At 45.1% G+C, this 17,622-nt stretch overlaps 1 protein-coding gene across 3 annotated transcripts in view; it reads right to left on the reverse strand.

Moving 5' to 3' along the window:
• Window positions 1-17,622, reverse strand: part of LSS (lanosterol synthase) — a 787,682-nt gene that overhangs the window by 181,472 nt on the left and 588,588 nt on the right. The window lies entirely within an intron of this gene.

Genomic DNA, 17,622 nt, shown 5'->3' on the forward strand with positions numbered 1-17,622 from the left:
TTTTAATTCTAACATAGACATGCTCATGGATACCTTGCTTATGTTAAAAAGCTCAGAGAATGAAGCTGGTAACTCCATAACACAGACAGACAAGGTATTCAAATGGACTTGTGACAACTCAGGTTTGATTACAGGTCTGGGTAACAATCAGCTGGCTTTTGAGAGGAAGGAGTAAGGGATGGTGTTCCTGGAAGGGGTGGGGAGAACAGTATCAAACCCATGGAGGACTTATTATGTAGCTGCCATGTACAGTCATCTGCATGATATACTTCAATCTTTGCATGACCATTACTAAAGGGTTGGGGTTAAGTAAATCTGTAGCAAGGTAATCTTCAGACTCTCGCCAACACATTCATTTGCCACCCCCATAAGTGATAACAATGATGATTGCTTAATGACAGTATGTAAACCTATAACAGTGTGAAAGTTTACAAGCTGTTACTAAGCTACTTCCATTTCAGTCACTTACAATTTGACTGTCTGTTGCTTTAAGCAAAAAAAAAGTTTGACAGTTTGCAAGCTGTCTATTAAGTAACAATTTCTTAACTGACAGCTTGTAAGTTGTCAAGTGTATTTTTTTAATTTTTAATATTTGGCACCCCAAAGTTGCCACCCGAGGCAAATGTCCTCTTCTTTCTACCCTTTCTATAGCAGTGGATACAAACAGGTCCAAGAAACTCCCACCATACAAAGGGTGTTACTCTTCCCACACCAAGCTCTGCCTATATCTAGGTACAAGAAAGTCATCAAGGCTGCCAAAAGCAGCAAGAGAACAAAGTGAATGTATCTGGTAAACTCAAAAACAATCACAGCTTTTCTTTTACTGGTGGGCATAATATAATCATAGTGATTTACCAACATAATGAATGTAAGATGTAAGAACCTTGAACAACATTCAAGGCATACTACTTCACAATATTTACAACAAATGTAAGGGCTGCTGAAGGTATCCAAATTGGAAATACAACCAAGATAAGAAAAATTTAGACTGTGCGAAAAAAGCAACATACCAAAGTTAGGTACTACCCTAAATGCAAAAGGAACATATCAAAAATACCAATATATTAATATCACAAAAAGTAATTTATAATGAATGTAGAGCTACAGAATATTTCTTATAAATTGAACATTAGCCATAAGAATTATTAGAATTTCATGGAGGCAGTTTCTCAGCAGTACAGCTTGAGATTGCTCATATTAGACGAGCTTATCAATGTGATGCAAGCTCTGAAAGTATGCAGAACTCAGGGTGCAAGTTCTCCAGCCTTTGTTCTTTCACATCACAGATGACGAACAGCCAGATTTACAAACCTGAGGTTAGACAGAAAAACAGACAAGAAGTAGAGCTGTGCAGAGCAATTAACTCCTCCACATTACAGTGCTGTGGAATGTTACACTTCTTTTTTTACAGGTGTCAATGAAATGGTTATTCTGAGCCACTGTTTTCTTTTCGTACACATTATGTTTCAAAGTATGGGTAATACATAGCGGAAGTAGCAGTTTCAAATTGTATTTGTTTAGCTCTTGACACAGTTCATGCTGTGTTCAGCAGTGCTATAAAACTGCAAATAACTGATAAGGCAAGATAGTTCTAATCAACATCCTACACTGTTCTTGGTATCATTCAAAACAGCATTCGGTACTGAACTGGTGTACCAGGGGCTATAAAGACAAAGCACTGGGATGAATAATGACTCACATGAGTTAAAAATACCAGGAACATACAGGGAAGGCATTGGGATGCAATAACGACTCACAAAAAGAAGTTATGTCTTACCATAACGTTCCATCTGTATTGTTGATCCTCGTTCAGTCATTACGCATGGCTATCGGTTCCGAACTCTGAACACAGCCGGCCATTTTCCAAGCTCGTGTCAGCTTCAAACTCTTGAGCTAAACTCTTACCTACAATCCCCCTCTCCCTGTTACCTCAGATTGAGTTTGCAAGTCAAAGAAGGTAGAGGCTACCTCTGGTCAAATAACCTAAGAGAACCGGATGGTGAGATCCACTAGAAACCACAGGAGGGGGAAGGAGGGAGAGTCTTAATGCCTGAACGAGGATCAACAATACAGATGGAATGTTATGGTAAGACATAACTTCTTTATCTGATATTGTTAATCCTCATTCATTCCTTATGCATGGGACAGAGTCCCCAGCTACCTCTATTCCTGGGAGGCTCTCATGGAAGGACATTCCTGAACACCATAGAACCGAAAGATGCTCTTCCCCTGGAGGCCAAATCCAATTTGTAATGACTGATGAAAGTATGAGGTGTAGCCCATGTTGCAGCTGCACAGATGTCAAGTAAAAAAGCTCTGGCATGGAAGACAGCAGAAGTTGCCACCGACCTTGTTGAATGGGCATTCATGGTAGTAGGCAACGAGATATTACTTTTTGTATAAATAAAGGTCACACAGTACTTCAACCATCTAGCTAATGTGACCTTAGCAACAGCAGATCCTAATCTAGGTCCAGAAAAGGCCAAAAAGAACTGGTCAGATTTACAAAAGGGTTTAGTCCTGTTTAAGTAAAAACGGATTTGCCTGTGTATATCTAGGGTATGTAGGCAATACTCTCCTCTGTTTGAATGATTGGGAAAAGAAAACTGGCAATTCAATGGCTTGATTAATGGACATCTCAGAGATCACTTTAGGCAGAAATGATGGATTAGTTCTCAGCGACACTCTGTCCCTATGAAAAATCAAGTATGGACACTTGATACATAAAGCTTGAAGTTCAGAAATATGTCTGGCAGAAGTAATAGTGACCAAAAACAAGGTTTTCCATGACAAATACTTGAGGTCACAAGAAGAGGCTGGTTCCAAAGCTGACATTGTCAGAGCTTGTAGAACTAATGATAAATCCCATGGTTGAATAGGTTCTCTAAAAGGTGGTTTCAGATGATTCACACCTTTTATGAAGGTCTTGCACAATTTATGAGACATAAGAGAAGAATCTTGGACACCCTCATGAAAATTAGAAATTGCAGCCAAATGAACTCTAATGGTAGAGGCCGATAGACCCGATTGAAACAGGTCGGCCAGATAGTCCAGTATTATCGACACTGGTGCTGAAAAGGGATCTACTTGTTTATCTTTCAGCAAACAGGTAAATCTTTTCTACTTGCTCAGATAAGTAATTCTAGCGGAAGACTTATGAGAAGCAATGAGAATATCACATACTGGTAAAGAAAGATCATTCTGCCTGGCCATCAAGGGAATTGGAGTAGCCAAGCCATGAGCTTGAGGCTGTTCAAGTTGGGATAAATCAGGTTTTGTGGATGTGAGATCAACTCCGATGTTGGATGGAAAATCCATGGTCGATCTAACAGGGGAGGCCAAAGGAAGGGGAACCAAATCTGTCGAGGCCAATATGGTGCTATGAGGATCACCTTGCTCTTCAACCGACGGGCTTTCTTCAGAAACTGGGGAATGAGGGGAAAGGGTGGAAATGTGTAAAGAAGACCCAAGGGCCAATCGTGGATTAGAGCATCCCTGGGTGACTGTCCCGGAGGGGGAATCAGGGTGAAGTACTTGCTGCATTTGTAGTTGGTCGGGGATGCAAAGAGGGGGCAGCAAGGATGGCCTCAGCGGTGGAAGATCTCCGCCGCTATCAAGGTATTCAGGGACCACTCGTGAGGTTGAAAAATGCACCTGCTGAGTCTGTCTGCTATCATGTTGGAACTCCCTGGAATGTGCGTTGCTAGAAGAAAATGGTTGTTAGCCATTGCCCATTGCCATATCCTCATGGCCTCTCGACAAAGTGGGTAAGGTTTGGTTCCACCTTGCTTGTTGATATACCAGACCACCTCCATGTTGTCTGATTGAATCGCAATTTTCCCAAACGGCAGCAGGGGATGGAATGCTTGCAATGCCAGAAGCACCGCCCTCAGCTCTAGAACATTTATATGCAGATGGGCCTCCAGTTCGGACCAAGTGCCTTGGACTGTCTGTCCCTGACAGCCACCCCACCCCAGCAGAGAGGCGTCTGTGGTACTGTGGCCTTGGGTTGCTGGGGGGAGAAGGGGCGAGACCATTGTGAGAGATTGTGTGTCATCCACCAATTTAAATCCTGTTTGCATCTGTGGGTTACTCGAATCAAGGCTGAAAGAGGATGCTGAAAAGGATACCATTGGGTAAGCAGTAGCCATTGTAGAAGCCTCATGTGAAACCTGGCCAGGGGAACAATGGTGATGGAGGGGAACCCAACAGCTGTAGAACCGAGTGAGCCGTGGATTTTTCCTTTGAATAGATTGGAATTAGTTGTTGCTTTATCCTTAGAATTCTGTGCTCTGGAATAGCAGTTCTGCTGTTTTTTGTGTCCAAGATAACCCCTATGAATTCTGTTGACTGAGATGGGGTGAGATTGGATTTCTGCCAGTTTATGGTTATGCCTAACCTTTGAGCAGCGAGGAGAGAGTATGCCAGGGCTTTTTCCAGTAGATGTCTGGTGGGGGTGGAAATGAGCCAGTCGTCTAGGTATGGAAACACCTGGAATCCTCGAAGTCGCAAGTGAGATGTGGCAACTGCCATGCACTTTGTGAACAGTCTGGGGGCTGTAGAGAGTCCGAAGGGCAGTACTCTGAACTGGTAGTGACTGGCTCCCACACGGAAGCACAGAAATCTTCTTGATGGCCTGTCCACCTTCATGTGGTAGTACGCATCTTGAAGATCTATAGAGCACATCCAATCATCTTTTTCCAAAAGCGGGAGGATAGACTGTATTATGACCATCCGGAATTTTTGTACTCTCACAAACTTGTTCAATACACTGAGATCCAAAATTGGTCTCCAGTTCCTGGTTTTCTTTGGCAACAAAAATAGTCTTGAGTAGAATTTGGATCCTATTTGGTCTGGAGGGACAATTTGGATGACTCTCTTTCTTAGCAGCTTTTCTATCTCTATTGCTACTTCTTCCCTTTGACAGGGTGGAACATCGGGAAGATTTTTTTGAAGGGGATGGGACAAAGATCGAAGGGGATATGATAACCTCTGGTTATAATCCTTGTACCCAGGAATCGGTGGTGATGGTTAGTCAGGCAGAAGGGTACAAAGAGAAACGTCCCCCAACCACCTCCAAAGGAAATTAGTTGGGCCACTCTTCAAGAGCACTGGTAGGATTGACTATGCCCCGAAAGGAGCGTCTTCCCTGTGAGTTTCCCCCTCTGCCCCTGGGGGAGAACTCGGCCTGTGTGTCAAGGAAAAGACCCTGAGATTTCTTGAACCATATCTTCCCACTCTTTTGGTTTTGGGAGAAGGCACATTGACGGGAAGAATAACGGACACCTACGGCAGAAAGGGTCTTACTGTCCTGTTCACATCTGGCCAGTGTGCTTTTAACTTTGGGCCCAAACAATGAGGAGGCCTCAATGGGGGCATTAAGAAAAGAAGACTTAAAAGGTTCTGCGAAGTTGCACAAGCGCATCCAGGCATGTCGTCTCAAGACCACAGTTGAACCTGCTGCTCTAGCTGCTCCTTCTGATGTGTGAGATATCAGTCGCATAGAGGAGGTAAATATAGATTCAGTGGTGGCCAGCTGAGAGGCCACTTTGTCACGGACCTCATCAGACATTGCACCAGCCAATGTTTCAGAGAGCTCAGAAACCAGATCCCTTGGAAGCCTGGTAAAATGTGCCATATAATTCAGGGACCTGATAGCAAAGGTTGCTAAAGCAAAGGTGTGCTTCCCTATCCTGTCCAGGGCCCGGGACTCTTTGTTAGGTGGATGGACAGTCCGGCTTTCTTCTTCTGCCAGATCCTTTTTTGTTGCAGCCGCCACCACCAAAGCATCCACAGGAAGACCTTTGGACCAATGGGAATCTGAAGCAGGAGGGGAAAAGATCTTATCTGGCCTCCCAGGAATAGCTTTGATGGTATCAGGAGCCTTTCAAGCACGCTGCATGATGAGCCGGAAAAGTTCATCGGCAGATGGAGTAACCCAAGAGGTAGGGGGCCGGGCAAGAAAGGCCTGCAGGAACACAGATTCCTCAGAGGTTGGATTAGAGGACTGACAGTCACCTCTCTGTTTCAAGATTTCGAGGATATCACCAAAGGATACCTCAGAGGGTGACCGAGGGGATCCTTCCCCCTCATCGAAATCTGTGTCTTCGGTGAAGGACTCCTCTGTGGAGTCCAAGTGCTTCCTCTTACAAGAACTTTTCTGGTGGACCTCCTCAGCAAGAAAAGCTGGAGAAGACAGCGGGAAAGGGGATTCCTGAGGGAATATGTCCTGCGGCCCTTGCACCCGGTGTCTGCTAGATACGACTTGTGAAACCAGTGTACCAGAGGAGGGCGGAGGTACAGACAGTCCGGTATCGCCAGCAGCAGCAAAAGCCTTCTCCATCAGCTGGAAGGCTGGTCCACCCGAAGAGGAGTGTATGTCTAGGACAGGGGTCACCCCTCCCCTAAGTGGCTCAGCCTGCCAACCCGGAGTCCCTGGATGGCTGTGGAGCAGCAAGCTATGCGTGCCACAGCTGACATCCTGGGTCATAGAAAAACTTTCCTGCCACGAAGGCAATTGCAGTTCCTTAGTGAGATCCATAAAGGGAACCGCAGAAGGGGAAGACTGTGCTACATCCATAGACTTCAAAGGCAATGAAGGAGGAGAATAAGAAGGGGTCTTTGGAGATGGGTGATCACCTCCCAAGGAAGGATAGTTCCTGAGGGGTGGGATACCTCTGGCCAAGAGTACCTGGTCCACAAGACACAATACATCATGTTCGGAAAGGCTTCTAGTGGACCTCACGGAGACTGAGGGAGAAACAGGCCTGTCCACAGAAGAGGCAGACTCTGTGCCCATCTCATCTGACCACACCGAGGACAACGGTGCCGAGAGAGACTGGACTACTGTTGTCTGCACTGAAGAAGTCATCGGTGCCGAGGTCATTGTCTGCACCGACACAGGGATCGGTGCCGAAGTGGTTGTCGGTGCCGAAACTGGAACCGACAAAACTGGAGTCAACAATTAAGGCATCGGTTCCGAGGAAGATCTCGGAGCCGACGTGGTCAAGGTCTGAGCCGACTGAATGGTCAGTGCCAATACAGTGGTAATGGTCTGAACCGAGGAGCCCCTCAGAGCAGATATATAGAAGGCTACAGGAGAAGACGAAGCCAAAATCACTAATGGAGCCAAAGGCCTCGGTGCTGAAGGTCTAGGCACCGAAAGCACTGGGGCTGACTGAGAGAGCTCCGGAGCTGAAACTTTAGCCTTTTTAGGTTTTGGTTGGCGGGAGTCCCCAGCCGGGGATGAAGGCAAAGATTTAGCCTTAGTAGGAACATCCATTTTCTTATGGGCTTTAGGATGGGTTGAGACCTCCGACCCAGAAATATCCTCTGAAGAGGGAGATTTTAGAAGTCCCTTCACTATCAGCTTGTTTTTCCTTCCCAACAAGGTTCTCTTAGAAAAATTCTCACAAATAGTACAGGGTGGGTCAACAGACAAATGGGAAGCTCCCAAACAATAAACACACAAAGAGAATGCATCAGAAGTAGGCAGTTTGTGTCCACAATCAGAACACCACTTAAACCCTGGACTACCTTTTTTATCTGCCATGACAGCAAATGAATTAATAGAAAAGAACCAATAATGGTACAAGAGAGTACCCGAAGGTATGAGAGAAAAGGGGAAAAAGATTAACAATGATAGTAAAGAGAGAATACCTCTCGATAAAAGTAGTAAAGAAAAAGCAGAAAAACCTGAAGAAATTATGAACGCTAGACGCAATAGGGTAAGAGACAATAAAAAATTAACTTTTCTGACAGAAAAGTAATCTGTAAAGCTATTAAACAACAGTTGACTGCACTTAGCTCAAGAGAAGTAGCTTGACACGACCAAATGGCAATGCGGCAAACGAAATCTGATGTAACGGAGAGGGGGATTGTGGGTAAGAGTTTAGCTCGAGAGTTTGAATGTGATGTGAGCTTGGAAAATGGCCGGCTCGGTTCCGAGCTTGGAACCAATACCCATGCGTAAGGAATGAACAAGGATTAACAATATCAGATATTAGAAATACCAGGGCCACACAGAAAAGGCAATGGGATCAATAAATGCTAACATGGGTTTAATAATACCAGGGCCATACAGGGAAGGTACTGTCATGCAATAATGACTTATCCTTAATCCAAAGAAAACCAAATTACTACTCTTTCTCCCTAAAAATCTTAGCCACATAAAGTATTTCTTCTCCATACTGTCACAAAATAATACTCAAATACAGGTGGACACCAGTACAAAACTCTTAGGTGTTACTATTGATGATAGACTAACCTTTGATTTACACGTCAATAATTGTATCCGAACAACACATCTCAAGCTAGGTCTCCTCTATAGAAACAAAAAATACCTTACCAAAACAGCAAAACTAACCCTTTCAAATGCCTACCTCTTACCCATTTTACTTTATAGCTCCCAAATTCTCACCAGCCTCAACACTGGACTACTAAACAAGTTAGAAATAACTTATAACAGGATTGCCAGACTTGTTGCCCAAAATTCTTTCAAGTCCCATCACTGTCTCTCACTAAAATAACTAAATTGGCTAGAATTACCTAACCTGCTTCAGTATAATCAGTTTCAGATTATTCATTTCATTCTCTACAAACCCTCTTTCTGTCCAACTATCTCATCTCTGATCTCTCATTACCTACCCACTACATTACTCCGCAGGTCTGAACAAGGCCTACTAAAAATCTACAAACCAAGGACCAAAATGGGTCACCTAGTCTATAGTTTTAACTCTTCCAAGGCCTGGAATAGCCTACCACTAGATATAAGATCCCTTGAACATCCCAATCAATTCAAAACGGCTACAAAAAAATACCTTAATGAAAAATGGACTTGCCAATGTAATTATCCCCCGTAAACACTCCCCTATACCCTTCTACTTCTCTTCTCTCTTCCTTCCCTTCAATAAACAAACCTACTACTTTATCTTCTCCTCTTGGTACATCACTGTACAAACATAACTAGTGAAATATTTCAGCTATGTAACTATTGCACTATTATGTATATAGTATGTAATTATGAATGTATTCCTCTGATGCATGTATTTCTATATGTATTTCACTTGCCACAGTTTAATGTATGACATTGTAATGCAATAATATGTGGTACTGATGAATGTAATGTGTGGCACTGTAATGCAGTCATCTGTGGTACTAATGAATGTATTTCTATATGTATTCAATATATAAAATTTCTATTTTCTGTTGGAGCTTTTCTCCTCGGGCCTCCACTGAAAATGGGCCTTTGCAGCCCAGTCGGACAAACCTGGTCAGCAAATATAAAATAAAGTATGAATTAGTAATACCATAGCTATACACAGAAGACATTGGCATATAATATTGCATCATATGCATTATAAAAACATACCTATCTGGTACCTTAGCACAGTCCCTATAAGGATCATAATGGTACAGTGATACCTGCTGAGTCTCCTGCAAACAGCTGCTCATAATGAACGTTTTAGATAAACTGTCTTCATTCAGATTACCCTGGTCATCATGTCAAAGTAATAGTAATATTTTCTGCAAAACCAAAATCAATTACCAAGGGGCAAAGATCACAAAGAAACCCTGAAGAAAAATCTAGAACAATTTGAAATGAAATGTCTGGTAAAAAATGTGGACAAAAGTAGCATAAATCTCCATGACTAAAAGTGTTAAAACAACAACCAAAACTGTAGAGCTGCTGATGCAGAAGCCCTTGTATTGGTGAATAAGTTATCATGTATCCTGTAATGAAGAGGTGTGCATACTCTTCATTAAGGTATGAAGCAGGAAATAAATACGAATGGAAACAAATCAGTGTGAACTCACTGACCTAGTCAGGTTTGCCACAAAAAACAAAAGGCTTTTCATAACAAGTCAAAATACTTCAAAAAGAAGTAACATCAAGCAAGCTCAATGCTAAAGACAACCAAAAGTATTCAAAACAATAAAACATGACACTGAAATAAACTGACAATTTCCAAAAAAAATTTTTTGTTCTTCTAGCTGATATCAAGGGAGCTCTTTTGTCCCCAAATGGGAGTTTAAACTAGTACTGGAGTATGCTTAGTCTATAAGAAGTATCCATCTTGTTAAAGTGCAAAGGAAAAACTGCAGGACTGCGGGGCTTTGCATTAGGAAAACATAACCAAACACCTGTAGGTCACCTCTATCCTTTGAGAAGTGAAAGGCAAAGAAGTGCAGTGTCATAAAACAGTACTTGACAGTCAATTATGAAACAGTAAGAAAAGGTACTTTGTAGTCTAATTTTCAAAACAAAGGATTTCTGGTGACAAGCATGTTCTTAGATACCAAATCATTTCATGAACAATAATGTCAGGTTTCAATACAGCTGCAAGACCTAGAAAAATTAGGACTGGGTAGTAGCTACAAGCTTTGTCACCAAGTAATATTCTGAAAAGCAAACAGATGACAAAGGGAGTTTAGAAAAAAATGTGTAACATCAGTCCTTTATGAGTATGTTAACAGTGAGCAGTTCCTGTATGATGAATATAGCATATGATAAAGAAAACACTTCACTCTCACTGTAGTGATTTATCTGTATCATCCTTTTAAACATGTATTAACTTTACCCAGTCTTAAAAACATCATATTACTGCCTGCCTTCCTTTAGTTTAATATTCTGTCTGGCTGTAACTGATCTTTACATGAACTGTGATGAACTCACCAGAGCTGTGCTTGCAAAGGTCAGTTTTGATCTCACTCTCTTGATAAATAAACTAGAAAAAAATGAATGAATGAATAAATAAAACACATTTTCAAAAAGTTCCTATGAGTAAACAACCTAGTAAATACATCAGTAAGTCCATGTTAAGTATTATTATAAAATGGAGGAAGTCTGCTTTATTCTCTTCAAGTTCTTTCCTGCCATTGTCTACAAAATAAACTGCTCAGATGAGAGGGAGTTATGAATAGCTAGAATATATAGCCAATAAACTTAGGAACCTATAGAGAACCTAAAATAGCCATTTCCATGGGACAGCTATCCCCAAAAGGGGAAGACGGGGACAGTATATTGATGAAAGAAATGCTCTCAAAGATACAAGATTTAAGCAGGTTCCCTGTGTAACACAAAGGCAAGTGTTGCACAGTGAGTGAGTTCTGAGGTGATACATAACAGGAGGTGGTAAACAAAATTATTACAGTTAGAGTTGGGCTGGCACACCAGGAAAACTGAACACATGGACACCTTTCCATCATCTACCAGCTGCAACACTGCCTTTTAGTCTGTTTCCTTATTAAATTGGTGCACTGGACAAAGATTATGAATTTAACTGAACATTTAGTGAGCAAAACTTGGCCTCTCTACACACTGTCAAGCATAAACTGGACAAGTGCCTACTGTCAAGGGTTCAACTCAGTCAGTGTAGTTGATCTTCCCAAACACTGTTTCCTCATAGAAAAATCACTGCTGATGTTGTTCCTAAGTGTGCACTGGCATAGCTTCCTTACTATTACAATACTTCTTCCTTCTTTATGCTTGCCTGACCATGGAGTTTATACATATACTTACAGGTGCTCGGGGGAGGGGGGGGCTTTTGCCCCTCACAGAGGGTGTGAAGGGGAGGTGCCACCTGCAAAAAATGCTTCCTTTTTCTGTTTTCCGTCTGGATGATATGAGCAATTGTGTTTCTCCAGCTGTAATCTCATCCACATGTTACTCAAGTCATAGTCAAACTGTAAACTGAACTAAAGAATTTCCATTATACAACTGCCCCCCATTAATATTCAAAAACGTGCACGCTGATTGGTCAGCATGCACGCTGTAAATCCAAGTTATAGTAATGGAAAAAGGTCCGGTCGCCCGGACTTTTTCCATTACTATAACTCTTTTTTCACACTGTCTCGCTATGCTAAATGGGTTTAACATACCGAGACAGCTTTAAAAAAAAGCAACAGAGATTCTCCGTTGCTTTTTTCAAAGCTGTCTCTCAATGTTAAATGGGTTTAACATACCTAGACAGCTTTAAAAAAAGCAACGAAGATTCTCTGTTGCTTTTTTTAAAGCTGTCTCGCTATGTTAAACCCATTTAACATAGCGAAAACAGTTTGTAAAAAGCAACGGAGATCTTGCTTTCTCCGTTGCTTTTGCCCACAGTTCTGATGTACTGCGAGGCACGCATGCACAGTACATCAGAACTGCCGCAGAATACCAGACAGCTGCGAAAGGGCAGCAAGGAGGCATTATACAATGCCATTATTTAAGAAAAGTACTTTTTTTTTTCTTAAATAATGTCATTGTATAATAGCAATAACCCACTTCTGGGTGTGGGTAATGCTGGATCTACCCACGGTTGGCTTTGTTTGGCCACTCAGGCTTCGCCCTCGTGACCAAACCACGCCAACCGTGGGTAAATCCAGCATTACCCACACCCAGGCGTGTGTTATTGCTATGATAACCCTACCCCTTTGCATATCGATCTAACAGATAGGTACCCTGTCTAAGTCTTTCATAGGGGTTCCAAGCAACCCAATCCTACTCAGAAGACCCTCCAAATCAGAAAAATCCCAAAAGAACTAATTCAAAATCTTGATGAGGATCTACACAGAAATCACGATAAGTAAGACACAAGGTTTTGCATGATAAATTAAAAATCCTGCTCTAGAGGCTATGTTGAAGTTGTAATGATTGGTAAAAGGTAAGGCCCATGAACCAAATGGATGTATATTCAAAAGCATGTATGAAAACCTTCCGGAAGCATTCAATAAATAACACAACTCAATGCAAAGAATGAATACTTTACTGCTAACTATGCAACACACTGTGGAATGAGCCACTTACAGAGTTATGTTTCACTTCCTGTTACCCTCTCAAATCAGCAAAATAAATAAGAAGTTATGTACTCACCATAACGTTCCATCTGAGTAGGCATCTTCATTTGTCTGCAACCTTTGGGATACGGATCCGATCTCGGATCCGAGCCGGCAACTTCTACCACATCATAGATCCGAGCTCCTAGCTCCTCCCTTTACCCATAATCCCCTGCCAACCCTGACTGACCTCAGATCAAGTCTGCCCCATAAAACAACTGTTACTGTGTCCCAGAAGGGACTCATCTAGGACAACTCCTAGTCAGAATCATACTGGTCAGGGGGAAGGAGGGGGGGGTGGTTGCAGACAAATGAAGATACCTACTCAGATGGAACGTTATGGTGAGTACATAACTTCTTAATCTGAAGTAGGCACTTCATTTGTCAGCAACCTTTGGGACAGAGTCCCCAGCTACCTGAATCTTGGGTGGTCTTTATGGAAGGATATTCCGGAGCACTGCAGAGCCAAAGGACGCCCTACCTCTGGAGACAACATCCAGTTTGTAATGGCTGATAAAGGTATGAGATGAAGCCCAAGTGGCTGAGGAACAAATATCATCCAAGGGAACCCTAGATCTAAACGCAGCCAATGTAGCAACGGCTCTAGTAGAATGAGCGCGGACTCCATGAGGTGCAGGCCTTCCCGAACTGTGATATGCTAAGAGGATACAACTAGCTATCCACCGTGATAGGGTAACTTTAGAAACTGACTTGCCTAAATTGTTTTTTGCAAAGAAGACAAACAACTGGTTGGATTGTCTATGACCAGCAGTTCAATTAATATAAAAGTGCAATTGTCTGTGCACATCCAAAGAATGCAGTTGATACTCTTCTTTGTTCTGATAGTTGGGGAAGAACACGGGAAGATTAATAGATTGATTAATGTTAGCTTCCAAAGATACCTTAGGTAGAAAGGACGGACTGATCCTGAGGTAAACTCTATCCTGATGGAAGGCCAAATACGGTGGTTTGACACAGAGAGCCTGAAGTTCAGAGACTCTTTTAGCTGAAGTAATGGCCACCAGAAAGGCCGTCTTTCAAGAGAGGTATTTAAGATCAACAGTGGCCGTCGGCTCGAAAGTGGGGCTTGTCAAGGCCTGTAGAACCAAAGATAAATCCCATGGGGGTACTACCTCCCTGACAGGAGGTCTGAGGAGGAAAGTACCCCTGAGAAAAGCTTTACAGAGCTTGGAGGTAATAAGAGGGCCCGACTCATGCCCTACATGATAGTGCGAAATCGCTGCTAGTTGTACCTTGACTGTAGAGAAGCTAGCCCCCTGATGAAAGAGTGTAGTTAGGAAATCCAAAACTGAAGTTAAAGGCGCCGTAAAAGGATCTAAGTGACGGTGCTCAGCCCAGATGGAGAAACGTTTCCACTTACTCCGATAGACCCTTCTGGTGGATGGCTTGTGTGCTGCTACTAGAATGGCTTTGACTGGTGAGGAGATTCCGGGAGTCCTTATCAGAAGTGGAACTGGAGCAACCAAGCCGTCAGCTTGAGGTTGACCTGGTTGGGGGTCGGAATACCCAGAGGGTGAGTAATGAGATCCGGAAGGGGATCCAGAATCCAGGGCGGATGAATCAGGTGAGACCATAGGTACAGGAACCACATCTGACAAGGCCAGAATGGGGCAATGAGGATCCCCAACCGACTGGCTTTCTGTAAAAGTTTTAGCATCAGGGGCAGTGGAGGGTAAGCATAAAGAAGACCGGGAGGCCAAGCATGTACTAGAGAGTCTCTCGGGGACTCCCCCTGAGGGGGGATCAGAGCGAAGTAACTGTTGCATTTGGTGTTTGAGGGAGAAGCAAAAAGATCGCAACAGGGTTGCCTCCATCGGGCAAACACTCGCTCTGCTACTAGAGGATTGAGAGACCATTCGTATGGGGTCAGAATTGTACGACTGAGCCCGTCTGCTAAGATGTTGGACCATCCCGGAATGTGCATTGCAATGAGAAAGCGGTTGGAGGATATTGCCCATTCCCACACTCTCATGGCCTTGCGACAAAGAGGATAAGACCTGGTTCCCCCCTGTTTGTTGATGTACTAGACAACTGACATGTTGTCCATTTGTACTGCAATCATCCCAATCGGAAGAAGGTTGTGAAGTGCCTGCAACGTCAAAAGCACCGCCCTCATCTCTAGGACATTGATATGCAAGGAGGTCTATATGTCGTTCCACGTGCCTTGGACCATTCTGCCTGAATAGTGCCCACCCCAGGCGAGAGGCGTCCGTGGTGACTGTGGCGATGGGAGGAGGCATCGAGAATGGGCGTCCCTTGTGGAGGCTCGGGGACTGGAGCCACCACACGAGCGACCTTCTGCAAGCCCTGTTTAGGGGAATGGGATGAGACAGGGAGTTGCGGGACAGGGACCATTGCACCTGGAGGGTCCACTGTAGGACCCTCATATTTAGACAGGCTAAGAGCAGCAGAGAAGTTGCTGCCACCATGGATCCTAGAGCCCTCAGGACCAAATCCGCCGGTGGGGCTTGAAGTTGGAGGATGGCCTGTACATGCAACCTCAGGTTCTGAAGCCGATCTGGAGTCAGGAAAGCAAGCATTAGTCTGGAATCCAATCTCGCCCCTATGAAATCTATTACCTGTGTAGGAGCCAGAGAGGATTTGGCCACGTTGACAGTCAAACCTAGGCGTGGAGCAAGATTGAGGAAGTAATCCCTGCATGAACGGAGTAGATGCCTTGTTGGGGCGATGAGGAGCCAGTCATCCAGGTACGGGAAGACCTGAATTCCCTGGAGTTTCAGGTGGGCCGCTATTGCTGCCAAGACTTTGGTGAACACCCTGGGGGCTGAGGTGAGACCAAAGGGGAGGGCCCTGAACTGAAAGTGACTGGCTCCCAGCCGGAAGTGGAGAAACCCCCTGGAGCGTCTGTCCACTAGAATGTGATAGTACGCATCCTTGAGGTCTATCGAGCACATCCAGTCATTCTCCCGTAACAGGGGGAGAATAGATTGCAGCGTGACCATCCGGAACTTTTCTTTGGGGACTGCCAGGTTCAAGAGAGAGAGGTCGAGGATGGGCCTCAAGTCCCCCGTCTTTTTTGGCACCAGAAAGAACCTGGAGTAGAACCCTGATCCGAGCTGATCTGGGGGGACGGGTTGGATGGCTCTTTTTTGTAAAAGCTGCTAAATTTCTGTAGCAGCCGCCTCCCTCTGACTGGGTGGTACGTCGGGGAGGCTTTTGGTTTTGGGGTTTACAATAAAGGGAATTTGGTAACCTCTGGATATGATGCAAAGCACCCAGCGATCTGTCGTTATGGACTCCCATGTTGCTAGGTGCCTCAAAAAACATCCCCCGACTGTCTCCAGAGAGGAGCAGTCGGGCAACCCCGCAGGGGTTCTGCATGGGTCTCTCAGAGAAGGATTCTCTGGACCCAAAATTCCTGGGACCCCCCCCCTGACTCTAGGGCGGCATCCTCCCTGTCCTCCTCTGCCACGAGAGGACTGGCTGTCCGGAGCAGACTGGGAATGCTGTGATTTCCAGAACCACATCTTCTTCTGACCCTTTTGGTTCTTGGAAAAGGACCTCTGGGGAGCAGAGAAGCGGACTCCGACGGCAGACAGTGTCTTCCTGTCCTTCTCGCTCTGGACTAAAGTGTCATGAACGGTTTTGCCAAACAGTGCAGAACCATCAAAGGGGGCATTCGCGAATGACGCCTTAAAGGGTTCTGAGAAGTCACAATGTCGGAGCCAGGCTTGTCGCCTCATGACTAGGCCGACTCTGCCAGCTCTAGCGGTTCCCTCAGTGGCGTGAGACAAGAGCCGCATAGAGGTGTTAGAAATGGAACGTAGAGTAGACATTCAGGAGGAGTACAGTTGTTTGTCCCCTTCCGATATGGACTCTGGGGGGGAAGCAGCGTATTCTTTTATTAGATCCTGCTGCATCCGGATGACGTCTGCCATATAGTTCAGCGCCCTTAACGAGAAGGTTGCTGAACTGAAGGCCCGCTTCCCAAGGCGGCCCATTGCATGAGACTCCTTGCTCGGTGGGTGGACCGCGGAGCTCTCCTGAGCTAACTCTCTCTTGGTGGCCGCCGCCACCAACATGGCATCCACGGGGGGACCTCTGCTCCAATGGGTTCTCTCTGCAGGGGCACTCAAGATCCTATCTGGGCACTTGGGGACTGGCTCTACAGTGTCCGGCTCCTTCCAAGCCCTGGTGGAGATAGGGTCCACCAGGGGGTCGGGGGGAGGGGACACCCAAGAGGTAGATGGCCCTGCCTCGAACGCCTCTAGGAATACGGACTCATCGGAGGAAGCCTTGGGGGCAGACCAACCCCCATAAACCTAAGCATTTCCATGATGTCTCCAAAGGAGACATCCTCGGGGGGTGATCTTGGGGAGTCTTCCCCTTCATCTAAGTCCGTATCTTCCGTAAAGGACTTGGGGGAGTCCATGTGCCTCCTCTTACACTTAGCCTTGTAAGGAACCTCCTCGGCGGGGCTGTCCGAGGAAGCCTCACCCGCAATGTCATGTTCCGAAGGAACACCCAGAGGTGTTAAAGCGGGCTGCCCCAAAGGCCGGGTGATGGGAGCCTGAACCAGCTGAGAGGGGGTGCAGGGGGGAGCCAAAGCCAGGACCGGAGGCCCGGATGCACTCAACAGTGCCCTCTCCACTGCAGCGAAAGCCGAGGGGGAGCCGCCCTCGATCGGATCCGAGAGCCGACTCCCACTTGGATCCAAAGCGGGGATCGGACCTGGGGCCGAGACCATCGGATCCGAAGGACCCGTGTGCTCCGACCGGGACGGAGCCGAAGGCACACAGAATCCCTCAGATCCGAAGCTCG

Source organism: Protopterus annectens, chromosome 2.part0, assembly GCF_019279795.1.
Source record: "Protopterus annectens isolate FY-2018-M chromosome 2.part0, PAN1.0, whole genome shotgun sequence".
Taxonomy (NCBI): Eukaryota; Metazoa; Chordata; order Ceratodontiformes; family Protopteridae; genus Protopterus; species Protopterus annectens.